General features: G+C 38.0%; 1 long non-coding RNA gene across 1 annotated transcript; it reads left to right on the top strand.

The window, feature by feature from the left end:
• The first annotated feature begins 4,817 nt into the window (after positions 1–4,817).
• On the top strand, positions 4,818–6,336 carry LOC139783047 (uncharacterized). The gene is made up of 3 exons (XR_011721100.1): positions 4,818–4,974; positions 5,606–5,875; positions 6,169–6,336. It is a non-coding gene; the product is annotated as an uncharacterized lncRNA (long non-coding RNA).
• Positions 6,337–13,741: the final 7,405 nt, after the last annotated feature.

The raw sequence follows: 13,741 nt of genomic DNA, 5'->3' as shown, positions 1-13,741 counted from the left end.
CTAGCGACGTATCCACTCACACCTGCGCTCATTCCTCTCTCGCGTTTACCTTCTTTTTCCTGCCGGCACGGATGTTCGTCTCGAGGGCGAGAAATCGATCCGATAGGACCCGGCTTTACAGCGGCGGAGGGCTTCGGACTTCGGCTCTCGAGGATTTCACTGAAGGATTTCCGAGGAGTCGACGCGAAGGTTCTAGGCCGCCAGACGCCGCGCCCGCGACGACGACGACGACGACGACGCGGTAACGAAGAGGTAGCGCAGCTCGTGGGATTCGAGGGCGACGACCTGGGAGGAATGAGGAAGGCGAATTCTCGTGTCTCTCCGAGGGAAAAAGATATTTATTGGGCCGATGGTGGCCCGAAGAAAACGGCAAGGGAGGAGCAGGAAATGAAGATCTGGCTGGAAGGTACACCGGCGAATCGCTATAGAGATGTCGAAGGATGAAGGAATTGTGGAGGGTTGTGGAGAAGAGAGAGAGAGAGAGAATATAGATAGATAGACGGATCGTTGCACTCGGTACGCCAAAAAAAATATGTGATGACACGGTGGCAGCGTGGAACCCCGCGGCAATGGTGGCATGAATTTCTTGTTGCTTCCCAGAGATCTTTTCGAGTTAAGATGTACGTCGCGCGTGCCTTTGACGAGAATTCTTAACGCGTTTGAATCTTGAAAATGTCTTAGATGTACAGACCATGTACGGATGTTAGAATGTTAACCAGAGATTAGCGAATGCTTACGCAGCGAAATGTCAGATTAAGTCTTAACAAGCGGGAAAAGTAGAAGCGTAGAAGATAAGGAAACTAATCAGAAGATGAGGTGGAAGTACATTGAAAAACGGATATTTGCTCGGAGTGTTTCCTGTTTTCGAGGAAAAATTAGAACAAACGGTGTTTGGAAAGATCGAAAACACGGAGAAGTGCTGGAAGCTCAAAGTCGCGCAAAAAAAGAAAAGATGTGAAAAATCGGAAGTCAATTTACGATGTGACAATCGCTTAGAGTCGATGTAACTGCAATCTCAGCAGTACTCGATAGTCGGTTCGTAACGTTATGGTGAGTCATATTTCATCGTACGATTGCTCGGCAAAGCGTAGGACTTACATTGATTTTGTCTATCAATTGTATGTATTGATACACGTATCATGTATCAATTACCATGTAATTCCATCTGGTTAAATTCTGTATTTTGTGTAGCGCGTATAAATCTGGAAATTATTATTCAACGGAGCAATTTAACGTGAATAATTTCCAACCGTTGATTTCTATTATCGAATGATTTTCGACGAGTCGCATCGTTCATGCAATACATAGTGTGACAATTAGAAAGTTGCTGAAACTAAATAACTGTTATTTTGTAATGAATGTATAAAATGAAATGTACGTGTGTGTACGTGAAACACGGAGACTCATTATTTTTATTTGCACATAATATAAAAGAAATTACATTTATAAGCTTGTAATAATATTTATTATAAAAAAGCCGAAAAATTAGTTGCATGATTTAATGAGTATATGTTCAGAAAATCTCGATATGAGCAGCCATTTCCATAAAAGGGATATTTACCTAAAATTTTACGAATTTTACGACACACAATTGCAGTTATTAATATTTGAAAGTGTATTAATAATTTTTAAAAGCGCCTTTATTATTGCACATGTTCAAATAATCATAATTTCGAAAACATATTATTGAATTACGCAACTAAATTGTTAGTTCTTTTTTTACAACGTTTATTTTTACAAGTTTATATATGTATGTATATTCTTTCTGCATTAGTTAATAAAAATGACGAGTTTCTTTTACAATATAATATTTAATTTATTCTTCTTTATTCATTCTTATTGCAAAAGAATAGCTATTTCAGCAACTTGCCGATCGTCATCTTGTATATGTACACACACACACATTGAGCACGTACGTATTGCAGCTGCGATTGCGAGTGCACGTCGCCGCGCACGTGACAATGCAATATTAAAAAATTTAGTCCGAATTTTCCAGCTCGCTCCAGGTTTATCATCCTGGCTTACATTTTAACTTCCTGCAGAAGATTTCCGAGAGAAAAGTCTCTGAAACATATTTTTAAAATATTTTATTAGGATAAGAAGATTGTGTACACACTGTGTGTGCATTTGCGAAAGAAATGGAAAAGTCTATCGATAAATCCTCGTATAAAGTTCTCTATGTAGGTTGCGAATAAGTAGGTATGTGCAATCACGCAACTGTCTTTAACTGATTCGAACTTTATAATTCTTTGTGAGTCGTAAGGTAACAAGGAATATTACCCGAATATTACCCGATCACTGACGAAACCTCTCTGCCGAACACGTTTGCCAAACATAATCATTTCGACTCGGTGGCAGGGCTCATCCGAGCGATGAAAAACGATCCTCGGATCGTATGAAAAAGGTCTGAGTACCTTCGCCGACTCGAAACTTCGCAATTTTGACGTACCTCGAGGGTAGAAAATGTCTCCCGGTAGCCGCACGTGCGGTGAAACTCGAAAACTGTTTCGGCACGGCGTCGGAAATATTTCTCGCATGTTCTCAGAAAGCTCTCAAGTGTACGGCTTAATGATTTATAATTTATTTTTACCGTTTTTTCATCTTTGCCGCATTTGTATCTGGGATTGAATAAAGTTTTTGAACTGGGTAATTTACCGAATAATATTAATCATAATATTCTCAATTTTACTGTCATATCAAAATAATCAATTTATTATTTCAGAGCTTTTTCTTCAATGTATTTGAATTTTAGTCAGTTAAAATTTTTTGGCGAGATGATATTATTTATATCTATAATTAAAATTAACGGTGAAAAATCATACCACGCAAAAGTTTTAATCGTATTAATGTGATCGTATGTGCAGTACAATATTAGTGAGCGCAAAGTGCATGGAAGCTTTCAATGGTTCTCGAAATGCTAGCCCCGCTTGGTGGAAATTTTTATCGCGCAATGAATTGATAATGACCGAATCGCGGACAGTTGAACGGTCAAGCGGATCGAATGCAGCGCGAGTTAAAGTTAAATTGCATTGATTATTCCACCAAGTTAATTGCCGCGACGTATCATTGATTGTACAAACGCCGTATATACGCAAACAGCAACTGGTGCGTTAACAGTCACGCGATAAAACAGTAATTATTGTTGCAATTGGTGTTGCGTCTCGTGAAAATGATGCGATTGGATATACGATGTGATCTCTGCACTATCTTTTCTATTCGATTCTTTTATCTTACCCTGAGGATGTTGAAGCGTTACGACTAAAAACTCTTTTTGAATCCAAATAGAGATTCTGTGTAGATTTTATCATAAAAAAATTCTGTCAAAGTTTGAGGCTGTTTAGGAAGCTTGTTATTGAGAATGAAATAATAAATTTACACGTAGTCTTATGGAAAAAATATGAATTTTTGCAAAAAGAACGAGTAAGACTACATAATTATCCATACTAATTTTTAGTTTCATTAGGAGTTTTTTTTATTTTTTTATTTATTTAATAATGTTTTTTAATAATGTAATCTTCTCTTACTCGTTCTGCTTGTAAAATTCATATTTTTTCATCATTTTTTTATTGAGATATAATAATTTTTCCTCCATTTTTCATAAGATTACGTGTAATTTTATTATTTAATTTTCTCAATAACAAGCTTCCTAAACAGTCTCAAACTGACAGAATTTTTTATGACGAAATCTACAGAATCTATTTGATGGATTCAAAGAATTTTCATCATTTTAATCGTAACGCTTCAACATCCTTAATCAATAACGATCGTAAACAATATATATATATATATATATATATATATGTTTTATTTATCTTTTTTAAGTAAATCTTCTTTCTCTGAAAATTTTCTAGAGATTTTTTTTGAATTTTAGTTCAGGAAGATATGCATTTTTCTTCACGAGGAAGTTTATACAATTATAGATTGATACAGCCGCTATGTTTTTTTTTCTCGTATGTTACTTTGCAGGCGCAGAACTCGCGTTTGCTCTTGGAGATCTTTCGTGTGTCTTAGGTACAATTCTTACAAACCCAGGATTTTAGAATGCGAGGCGCTCGGGCGTAACATTTTATTCATCCAATCTCCAACGCGCGAAGTCCTTTCTTCGCGAAGACTATATGATGCTCTTTAGCGACGGCTGAGAAGCGCTAGCATTCTTGAAACTCAATAGTCCTTAATGCGCCAGCGACGGTTGTCAGCGCCATGCAAGTTTGCCACGCCACAGCCTTATCCTAAAAACTGGAAAGAGCCATATCAGGGCCATGTCCGCGCCTAATATGGCATTTACATAAAATTGAACGGGCGCAGGTCTGGATTTTGACTGAGTTTCTAATGCGATCCACACTTGCGCCACATTAGGTGCTGTCGAGATTCTTCTCTTTGGCTTCTAGATCGACTTCTTAATTGTTTTAGAAATTATTAACATATGTACGTATGTTAAAATTGAGACAGGATTATTTTATCCTTCACCTGCCGCGGCCGGGGTTCTTCGGCTGGCAGGGCTCTACTAATTTATCTGGCAATAAATGATAATAAATAATAATAAATAATAAATGATAATAAATAATAATAATAAATAATAAATAATAATAAATAATAATAAATAAATGGTAAATAAATAATTTGGTTCGGCAATAAATAATAAATAATTAAATTGGGCGCTAATCAGTTTTAGAAGAACTGATAGGCTACAACTACATCTATCGTAACGCTGCTGACAGCACTGCGCGGGGATATATCGCGGGCCTGCGAGCCCGTCCCTAATTGGCCCGCGCTATCGCGCCGAAGGGCCGCGCGCCTGGAGGGGCGCGTCGCACGTCATCGATTCCTCTATCGAGCGCATTTTCGCGGTCGTTCTCCGGCGTTGGCACGTAAAAATTTTGGAGGTTATCGCGCCGTTATCTGCTGCTGGCTGCCGAGACCCGAGACCCGAGCCCGGACGGATACGAGCCGATGTGAAAGAAGAACACATTTTCGGTGAGGTTGCCGTGAACATTTCGCGTGAATAAAGCCACGACACCGCCCTCCGGGTCGCGTTCTTGCTCGTACCGACTCGTACATAATTCGCGTTAACTGCCGAGAAGGCTTACTTTGGTGTTGGTGGTCGGTATGGAGAGCGAGAGGCCCCGGGATAGTCTCGTTGGCTTCGGGGATCGCGGATTGAGATTGCAGGCTCCTGGAGATCGCGACCGTGGAAGGGACGCAGGCGACTACGTGGCAGCGACCTGATTTCGAGATCGCGAATCCACCATTTCTCGCGTTTTTCGTGCTTGCAACCGCGTGTACCATTTCGTGTATTATTTTGCGTCGTAATTAGTGTTGCCGTGTACTAGAGTTTGATTGAGAGTGTCGCGCGTGTTAAGCTTCGGAAACGTCACCCGGGTACCCACGGGTATACTCTCTTCTTCTAACTCGCTGAGATAGAAAGAGAGCGGAGTATTGCTCGTGTGCACTCGGGTGATGTTTCCGAACGCAGCCTTATACCGGTGCGATATTAATTTAGATTTTGTGACCTGCATCTAATTTTTCCAAATTTTTTCTTGTTGCTATTAAGTGTGACCAACATCATCAGTGTCATGTAAAGGATAATTTATACATATTTATACAGATGTCTGAAAGCGACGACGGCGAAAAAATGATTATCGATTTAAAATTGTGAGATTTGTTAAACGTGGGAGAAAAGGTCTCACGAAAGAAATTGATATTGTCCCTTCAGCCTGGATTGACTGAGACGAGAAAACAAAAAGATTAAAAGTTCCGTTTCTTCCTCCTCCATATACAAAAAAGAACATCAATGAACTCCACGATATGGTGAAACAAGAATCTGAAGTACCAGACTCATGGCCATTCTACAATATTGACATTGTTGGGCAAGCAAGTATGTAGTATGTACAAATAATATTTCCTTTTTTTTTATAAAGAACCTTATGAATATTATATCCGAACTGACAAGGTGTTCACAGACTAGCTCGATCCAACAGATCACAGCTAACGCACATAATGGTGATGCACAAAAATTAAAACTAAATTCTAAATCTATAATTAAATTGCGTCGATCTGTAAATGCCTTTATGTAGTTAAAAATTTTATTTTAGTTAAAAATGGTAAACTAATTAACTTATAGGTTTCTATTAATTAATCGCAATGAATGTAATAAAATAATTATTTCAGAGACATTCACAGAAGCTATGGATCGTTTGATACTTCTTGGTCGAACTGAGACTGCTTTTTCGCAAGATTCGGAAGACGACGAAGAAAAAATAAAAAAAGCAGAGACAGTTTACCGACAACAAAAGTTGAAAAAAAATGTAGATGAAATTAAAAATCTTTTTAATGAAATTCCTGTGTTCACAAAAAAATCTTTGCAGTCAGTCAGGTTTGATGCATTTTAAAATGTAGAATAATATTATTTAACTTAACTCCAACTAAACACAATCCAGGTTTTAATATTATATTATATAATTGTAGATAAAAATAAATCTGCTATGAAGGTCATCAAAATTGTCGGAGAAGAAGTTTACGGCTGTAAGGTCAAAATTATTGGAGAATAATGTTACGGAAAAAAGTATTATTGTACCAACTGCAAAAACATCTGAACCAGAACCAGAATCAGAACTATCAAATAGTGAGTTTTTTGTTCTTTATTTTGTTCTATATATTAAAATTTATTAAAAATGTGTATCGTGAACATTATTTTGATTATTATTTTCAATGAGTATTTATATGACTCAGCTAATGAAGCTGAGCATCATATCGCAAGCAAGCTTAACTTGACTTCGACAAAATGATATTTATAAAACGAACTGTAGTAAATCTGCGGGGTAAGGACCTACGGAGAGTTGCACCTTAGAGACTATTTCTGCGTTCTATTTTCGTTTAGTTTAAAGTACAGTCTTCTAGCTGCTTCTGCGTACTTACTGCAATCAGTAATTAATAGTCGACGGACACATACACTCGACTGCCTTTTTTTCCATTGATAGACAAAGGGAGACGCGAGATGCGCTCAATTGCGTTTTTTCTTCCAATTTCATAAATTGCTCCATTTTTTATTTTTTATTAAAATTTAATTTTATCGATTTCTGTACTGGGGTATACCACTGAAATTCTATCATGAACTTTTACAATAAGATAGGATGAGCTAGAATGTATTTAGGTGTACTCGCGAATAAAGGCCTTATAGTTATAGTGTTAAGTGAAAAGAAGTACAAAGTATTTGTTTTTTATCTGGAACATAGAAAATTAATAATAATTGTAAAACTGTCGATGTAATAAGACTGCGATTATTTGCCAAATATAAGGTATTTTATTTTTAATTATAATGGTGTCATTTTATCACCCTATTAAACTTAATACCACTTCCTTTATCTCGTTGATATAGAGTCACGTTTGTCATTGTATACATATTTATTTTAATGTTTCCTAATTTATGAGATAGTAGTTAATTTAGGAGTAGTAAATATTATTAGTTCAATTGACAGTCTGTTAAAAATAACTAATTAAATGAATAATCTTTAAATAAATGCATTATATGGATTTAGAAATTGTACCTTATTGGCGCCATGTTAGCGCCATACACGTGCCACGTTAAAAACTCGCTAGTCCCATGTCTGCATTATGATAGTACCTTACTGCCGCCATGTTAGCGCCATGCCAGCATCACATTAGATCTGTGGCGCTAGCGGGCAAAACGTGACGTTTCGAGGATGGCGCTTACCAGCGTGCCATGCCAGCTCCTGAAGTGGCAGTGTGGCACGCTGGTCAGTGCCATGCAAGCGCCCAGTCAAAATTTCTACCAGGGGTGCTATTCAAATTCAAAAGCTGGAATGTTGGTTTTGCATATGTTTGCTCTCTGTTACGGCAGTGGTTTCCAAACAATGGGAATGTTCCCCTTTATAGGGGTGTATAAACGAAACTGCGATAGGGGAAACTGGTCGTTTTCTCACGGGAAAAGAGAAACACCGAAATCATCAAAATTCTTCGCTGTGCTATAAATGACATATTTGTGTCAAGATGTAATTAAATAATATATAAAATCTATTTGTCTAAATAGAAAAGCCGTTCAGTATAGTACAGATTTTTTTGCTAATAAAATTTGTAAGAATTACACCAATAAAATCTAACTGCAATTTAAAAACATGGAATTCTTTAAAGGACTTCGTTATAAGATATTTATTTATTTTTATCGATATTTATACGATGCTCGAGACGTACAATTCAAGTCAGCAGAATATATGTCGCAATACATCTCGACGCTTTTTAATCATGCAGTACAATGGTCCACGTTGTAAAACAACAATCGAGAAAATAAAACACAGCAATTTATACACCAGTCACGTACCACCCACTAAACCATTCTTTAGGATTTAGCGTTAAGCGATTTCAGTGTTGCAACTAACGTTTGCCTACACACAAATCTTTAGTCTTACTTTATTATCCCGTGATCAGTGGAGTATATTCATTGCCCATTCCGTCGTAACTTCACGTAAACCCTTTACGAATTTACGCGCAAACGCATATTACAGCGTTTTTTACTTTTCTTTATGTATAACTTATTTTTACCTTGCATTCTTTTTTGTTTTTGAATCAGTGACAGTTAATATATAGCTTTAGATGACAATAATGCCACATTATTAGATAACATTAAGAAGAAATAACACGTCAAATCAATTTAAAAATGAGAAAAGCGAGTTTATAATGAAGCAGGGTCTCCTAAATTGGAATCTTGAAGACACAATTATCAAAATTAATTAACTGAGGTAAAAAAAAACATCAAAGTTAAAGGTCGAGGGCTATGAGAAATCTGAATATCGATTTCCTCCGCACAACATTCCCTTAGCGCGCGAATGCTTCCTGACAATTCTGATCAAAGGCCCACCACACTACCGTATATCTCGACGGTCCATACGCGACATATGCAGGCCGCGAACGCCAATTCGATCTCTCGACGGACCGCAGCTGCGGCTGTCTTCAAAGGAGAGCCGCGCCATAAAATTGTAATACGGTCGATTAACGCGCTGGTCGACGAGGAAAACATCAGACACGGTCGATCGCGCGAAAATCCGACGACTGTGTGGAGGGAACGTTTCCATTAACGAGCAATTAAGAGTTTCATTACGATTTTAAATTTCGTTTAATCGCTGGCTTCATTCCGTCGTGCACCGTACTCAATCGTTTGCTTTGTAAAAAAAGTTATATCGAGTATAAAAGGCTTTATCTATCATTTTGTTAAAATTATATAACATAATTATATACATATACGCCTCACTTGATCTCGCAAAATATAGTTTATTAATAACATAGAAAATATAATTTAAAAATACACTAGTAACGTGAAATAAAAATACGACAAACGAAATTAACATCTTAAATTGAATGTAATTCAAATAATTAATTTTCATAATATGGAAATTAATTTGAGTAATTTAATTATAAAAGTAGATACATATATGAGAGTTAATTAATATATTTAAAAAATGCCGAGCCCATGCATGTAAGAATTCCGCTTGTCATAATGTTGGATGGACTCGTGTAATAATAAAAATTGCACGTAACATCCGCGCAGTATATTATCTTCCGTACGAACGATAAGCAAATATCCGGAACTGCATCTAGATATTGCATATGGAAATTATATGCGGTTCAGCTGGTAGAAGCACTTTTCTGTTATAAACGAGCGACTCTACGATACAACTTCCTGTTCGATACGACGAAAATCTCTTTAGATGGACTAGCCGTAAATTAAAGCAACGACAGACGACGGTAGCGAAACTGGCTCGAGAAAAGCATTTATTTTAATTAAGGTCGGCCGCGCTTCCTGTCGTCGATGCTTTCAGGCGTCAATCTGAGTCAGTGTTGTTATCACGCGTTATGTCAATACCTTGCGCAACGTACTTAGCTCGAGAAATACGTATGCCATGGTACACGTCTCTCGAGTCGAGAATTAATGGCGCACCGCTCCTGGAGAACTGGCGCCGCGTTATGACGATGCCGATCGATAGGATACGAGACTACAATATCGACATTTGATCGAGCGAGATTGAGCACGCCAGTTTTTACGACGGTCCTTAGATTATTTTTATCCCGATCGATTCCGCGCGAAAGCATCGTAAATTTAAAGACACACTATAAACGGATAGCCACAGCACTGCGCTATAAATGCAACCCATCAAATTTCATGTGCAATATTTAAAGAACGTGTCACCGAAAGTATCGCAACACCAATCAGGTCGATTGAAGATCAACCGTGTTATATCGCGGGACAATCAGTGAAGGATCGGTAAATGATAAAACGATAAGAGAATGATAAAATGACGGACTCATTATTTCCAAACTGGAGTACGAAGTTAAATCTATGTAAATCATCTTCAGACTAAAACGGCACTTACAGTGGCATTATAGTCCATTATTGAAAATCAATTTAGTAAATTTGAACGTAGAGTGCCATAATTTTCTACTTGTATTCGGGTAACGTAAAATCAAATTATAATTCAAAAAATAAATCCAAAAATACGAAGCAATTTCAATTATATATTTAAAAAATTTTGCTTCTGCTTCCTTCTAGTATACCTATTATAAATATCGATAGTCTCCACAAAAAGCGTACGTATGCACGCATGTATGCGCTTCATTCACGCTCGCTTGCACGAGTTCGTCTCTTCTTTCTCTTAGCACCTCTTTACCTCTCCTCCCCTCTCCTCACCCCCTACCGACATCGGCGGTTATTAGCGATGCACGCGTGCAACGAACGATGTGCATCTGCCCGCAAGCTGGCGGCCGGCTGGCATTAAGCGGAAAAGCAGGACGAGGATTTATGTCGTGTTCGCGGTCGGCGACGCCGATATAAACGACGTTGTGTGCCTGTTAAACGGCCGCGGATTCCTCGGTGGTCCGATTCTCTCTTCCAGGGGACCAGAAACGCGGGTCGATTTACGCGTCGCCGCGAAATTGCATCGACTGCAGTCGCGAACCATTGTAACTATGGCCCGGCGACGGCGACGCCGCGAAAAAGCTTTAATCACGCCCGCGAAACGGCGCACGTACATGCGCAAAAACGTCGACCGTTCTCGTAATATACAGAATTTGTGGCGACCTGACAAGAAAGATTAACTCCCATGCGGTTTTCTGTACACAGTGCTTCATCGTACAATGATTTGTAAAAGCGAATAAGCTCTTTAACTAAATACGGCATTTCCCTTGCTCGTCTCTGCGCGATCAATGCACAAGTTACTATGAATTATATAATTGAATTATCCATATCGCTCGAATAGTTATTAAAGAAATTTAAGAAAGATTTCGTTACAGATATTTTGTTTGTAAAAATGTAGCTTAGCTTATATTTAATTTAAATAAATTATTTACACATATAAGAAGAAATGATTGATACGCGAGCGAGAAGTAGACTATCATTTAAGTTCTGTCTGTCTATGTCTGCCTTTCTACTCGCCGGTTTTCAACTGAGGATATCACTACAATGGTGATCAACAGCGACGAAACAGATGTCACATCGTTCGACCATTGTCCGATCTGATCAGTCAAGTACTAGTCATCATTTGTAGGTCGTGTTACAATGACGTTATGTACTGTAGTGCAGCGGTATTATCCCGCGATAAGATCGATAGAAAGTGTATGACGGGCGCCTATTATTCGCGCTGATCACTTGTTATTGATCACGAGCCTTGTGACCGATGGCGAACCGGACGGGGAAGCGCGACACGATTTTTATAAAGCGAATAATGGGACTTTTCTTCTGCCGGGAAAAAGAGAGAATCCGAACTTGGAGGAAAGTTCTGCCGATTTTCTTTCGCGACAATAGCGCCGACACAGGTATTACGACCCGTCGAAAGAACAATGAGGTACCTCGGCCGTTGTATCGACTCACTCTTCCTCGTTTTCGAACTAATTCGTGTTGCCTTTGTCAACTGCAACCGGCCAGAAACATCTTCGTACCGCATTTACGCAAGTTCCGACGTCTCGTTCGTCTTGGGACGCATTGAGGTGAATTTATTCGGGGCATTTATTTTGAGAACGATGCGATCTGAATTCCAAACGTTTCACATTTATCATTCGAGAGAATTATCGTAATTAACGAACGATTCATCGCATTAGCTCTTAATGGAGTTTATCCGATTTCTATTTCGACATAATAATGTTGTCCGCTTTATCATACAATAACGCAATGCGCCATTTCTCTTTGCTTTTAGGTCTATTCTCAATTGACACACATAGCGATCTGTTTAGCGATGCAATTATTACGAGAGCATCGTAAATCAGCTTTATCGGGCCGAGCGAAGCTCGAATTCAATAGCGATCTTAACTGCATACGGGTCATTAAACAATAACACAGTGCTCGATCACGCGTCAAGCAATCGTCCAAGCTTTCGCACTCGACGTGTCGCTTTATGAGCCGTAGATACCAAATCGACGTGTAGTAAATAAAAGAACAATCGAACCATCAACCAATTTCACGCACGCAACAATGCATCAAGGCAAAACAGTCAGGTATACCTATAGAATGGTCTACTGCAAATTTTAATGATGTATTATCTGAGAATTAAAAATAGAGATTATTAATAGAACTTGATAAAACTGTCACGACAAGAACAATTTTCGAATAAATAAAATTAAGAGTAGATAGCTTTCTCGTGATTACGAATTAATTACTGATATCAGAACTTATTATGTAATCACTAAAACCACAAGATGATATCCTATCGTATCCATATTTTATTCTAAAAGATTAAACTCATTCAAAGTAAAATTGATTGTATAATTTTAGGCAGTAAGCATAAAATAATCGATTGTTGAAGTCTGCGGTTTGTAAAACAAATTCTATGATATTATTATAATCAATGTTAACGATCAGTATCGGCAATCATTTAACTTTAATCAGCCTCGATCGACCAAGGAGACGACAGAAAAAAGGAGCCCCCGATATCGGCACTCCTTTCGATGCGAGCGTGGAGAAAGGATAAGACCGAAACTCGTTTCGGGAGTGCCCTTAGGGCCTCATCCGGAATAATTGACCAGAGGAGAAAGACTTCCCCGCCTCCATCCTCTTCCCCTTGCCACCTTCGTCGTCAATGGATAATTTGCTCTTTACTTCTCCGCCCGTACGGCTTATCCGCATCCATTTTGATGCAAAGCCCTTACAGTACGATCCGATATCGCGCTCGATCACTTCGGTAACAGAAAAGAAGGACGATGACAGGCAAGCTACCATGATTGTGTGTTTGGCGATTGTGAAGAAGAAGCACCGCGTATCGTTCAAACTACTCTCTCTTATTTATGCGAAGTGCAATGAAATTTAAAAGATTTTATGCGACGGTTATCTAACTTTTCAGCAACTTGAATAAATTAATGTTGTTCAACAGAATATAATTTTCTAATTTAATTCAATTTAATTTAATTTCTCATATGCAGAATTATAAATTAAAATTTTTCGTACATTTGACGGCTTGCAATATCAAAATTATTTAAAATTTTCTTCATTATTTCTTTTTTATTCAGTGAGTATTCATAAAAAGTGTTTTCAAAACTTTAAGATTCACGATAAACACGTAATGTGTAAGAATTAAAAAAAATATAAACTTTTCTGAAGATTTTCTTTTTATACGGCTATATCGCAGATGTTTATTTAAATTACATTACGTTTAACCCCCTGCCCTTTTCGAACTTTATGTCGACCGTATAGATATCTCAGCGGATCATCCTCGCTATTTCGACAGACAAGAGGGGCACTCGGTTT

This window comes from Temnothorax nylanderi, unplaced genomic scaffold (genome assembly GCF_030848795.1).
Source record: "Temnothorax nylanderi isolate EJ_2023f unplaced genomic scaffold, tnyl_v1.0 TNYL_tig0464_pilon, whole genome shotgun sequence".
Lineage (NCBI taxonomy): Eukaryota > Metazoa > Arthropoda > Insecta > Hymenoptera > Formicidae > Temnothorax > Temnothorax nylanderi.
The sequence above is the reverse complement of the archived record's forward strand: the minus strand, read 5'-3'. Positions and strand labels throughout refer to the sequence as shown.